The sequence below is a fragment of the Berghia stephanieae genome, chromosome 6 (genome assembly GCF_034508935.2).
Source record: "Berghia stephanieae isolate SIO BIC M18660-M18661 chromosome 6, UCSD_Bste_1.3, whole genome shotgun sequence".
Lineage (NCBI taxonomy): Eukaryota > Metazoa > Mollusca > Gastropoda > Nudibranchia > Aeolidiidae > Berghia > Berghia stephanieae.
This window is the reverse complement of record NC_088365.1, coordinates 19,381,190-19,383,914: the sequence shown is the minus strand read 5'-3', so window position 1 is coordinate 19,383,914 and position 2,725 is coordinate 19,381,190. Positions and strand designations below refer to the sequence as shown.

General features: G+C 37.4%; 1 pseudogene; it reads right to left on the bottom strand.

Annotated features, from left to right (window-relative positions):
- Positions 1–986: 986 nt before the first annotated feature.
- The window catches only part of LOC144975793 (acetylcholine receptor subunit alpha-like 1), a 4,790-nt pseudogene continuing 3,051 nt past the window's right edge, over positions 987–2,725 (bottom strand).

The following is a 2,725-nucleotide window of genomic DNA, read 5'->3' as shown; positions in this document are numbered from 1 at the left end:
GGAAGTGACGTTACGACTGTTTAAGCGTAATATAAGTGACATCGCACAGCTTGGTCATTTACTTATGATGTTTTTTAAACACGGCTATTGTTGTTGCCAAGTGATTTCGAGATTGACTAAGTGGTCAGAAATTTAGATCGATGCATACACGAAGGAATATGATTAATTTATCCAGCAATTGGATTCAATAGTCTGATGATGGGTTGTTTTATTTTGTTGTTTTTCATTTTAAGGGAGGGGAGTGATTTGGACTTTTGTTGATGTTTTTTTTTTGATTGTTTGTTTTTTAATGGTGCCGGAGTTGGGTTTTATTTTTCTATTATTATTTTTTGTTGTTGTTGTTTTATTTTGTTTTATTTTTTTGTTTTTTTGTTTGTTTTTTTTGGGTTTTTTTTTTTTTGTTTCTTTTGGAATTTGTTGTTTTTTTGTTTTGTTTTGTTTTTTGTTTTTTTGCTTTGTCTTTCTATTTTGTTTTGTTTTGCTTTGTCTTTTTTTTTTTTAGCAGGTACAGTTAAAGGGAAGTAATCATTAAATACATGATATTATGATTAATACTGGATTACTTCTCTTATAATAAATCCATATAACATAAATGAATGACCTGAACAAAGCATCATTATCATCATAATCATCATCATCATCACCATCTCATCATCATCGTTATCATCATCATCATCATCATCATCATTATTATCATCATCATCATCATCATCATCATCATCATCATCATCAAGTCATCATCACTGTCGTCAAAATAATCAACATCCTGAACCTTGTCATCACCATTTTCCTCCTAGTAGTGACTGGGAAACTAAATGCATATGTAGGTGTGGACGTGTGTGTCATAAAAGTATCTAAATGGCATATGTAGGTGTGGACGTGTGTGTCATAAAAGTATCTAAATGGCATATGTAGGTGTGGACGTGTGTGTCATAAAAGTATCTAAATGGCATATGTAGGTGTGGACGTGTGTGTCATAAAAGTATCTAAATGGCATATGTAGGTGTGGACTTGTGTATCATACAAGTGTTTTCAATGTCAACCAAAGACATATGCTCTCTTGGATCATAAAGAGAAGGGGCAGATAGAAATATGGTTAAAGTCCCAATAAAACAGACTGTCCCGAAGATGTATAAGAACAACCGATCCAAAACAATACCAATATACTTCCAGTCTCTTTCCTCACATAGGTCCTCATCTGCTTCTTTCATGTGATTAGCTATCCACGTCACTCCTTCAACTGCTTCTAGAATTTCTTGGGGAAGGGGACTGGGAGGATTAGGTTCAGACACCATGCCATGACCAGTTTTTAGAAATACAGAGTTCTCTTTACAAGTCTCAATTGTTTCGTCGGTCCAATTGAACAAATTTCCAAGTTCAGTTTTTCTTAATCGCAAACTCTCACTATTTCCTCTTATATTTGGCGTTTTCTGAGAATTTGATAACGCTTATTGGTCACGTGTTTTGCATCCGGTAATCTCACAGCCGCTACATATCAATGAAAACATAATATTTTAAAATGAGCTTTTATATACCGCAATATCCACTACAAGTGCCCAAAGCGCTTTACAAGGGGTCCCTGGCCACTAGCAACATGCAACATGTAAGACAGGCGATATTACATTTTTTTCGGACAGAGACAACTCTGTCGACGGCCAGGTACTTATTTTACACCTGAGTACGGTGTGAGAATGTGAGTAAAGAGCCTTTTCCAAGGGCTCAACTATGCGCCGAGCGAGGCTCAAAACGAAAGCGAGTGTCATACCACAAGACCACATAGCCGTACGAAGACTTCTTTATTGATGAAGATGAAGACGGGTTTTTATTTTCTGATTTCCCAATAAAAAGATGTTTTGGCAAGATGTCTGTGAAAATCCTTCTGGTCCACGGAGACATTCTGTCCGTCATGGGAAGTTAAGATCAAAATGGACAATTGTGACATGACGGTGACTATGACGGACAAAGTGATAGCCAGAAGGATAAATAGGAGGTACTTTCCCAAAAGGGAGATAACCAACGAAGCTGGATGGTTCATCTCTGTTAGGATCAAAAAGAAAAGAGTAAGAACAAGCAGAACGGAGATGGCCAGAGATGCTTTCTTGCCCGCTGCTGAGGGTAAATAGAAACGATAATAGTTAGACCTAAGAACCCAATGCAGGGCATAACGAGATTTAATCCTCTCCTAACCACCTATTGGAAAATCGTCACATTTGTTACGATGCAACCGTCACTTATCAGATTTCTTTTCTTTTTGCAATAGCTATAAAAACTTGACATTCTGTAATAGATCTCACATTGTCGAACAAATATTATATATAGAATGTGCTTGTTGCTTTTCTGATTGAGTAAGAAATGTTTGTTTGTTTGTTTTTGTTTTTTTTGTTTGTGTTGGGCGTGTGTGAAGTTTTGGGGGAAATTCTTAACATGACTGGCAAGGAGAGGGTTAATGCAAGGACGTCTTCTGAGAGTTAGATTGAAGGTGACATCCGGGAAAGGGTCGGGATAACAAGAATAGAATTTGACCCGTCTGGTGGCGGTCACGTTTAGGACGTCCCATTCTGTACTGTAGTAGTAAGAGGAAAGATCGATACCTCGTTTGTTGAGAATCTCTGACGTTTTACTGCCTGGGTTTTGGATGGTTCCGTTACAGAGATGTTGCAGATCTGCCTCGTTTCCATGATACGTCCAGGAGCTGAATTTCAGAAAGCATTCCTGTTGGTGATAG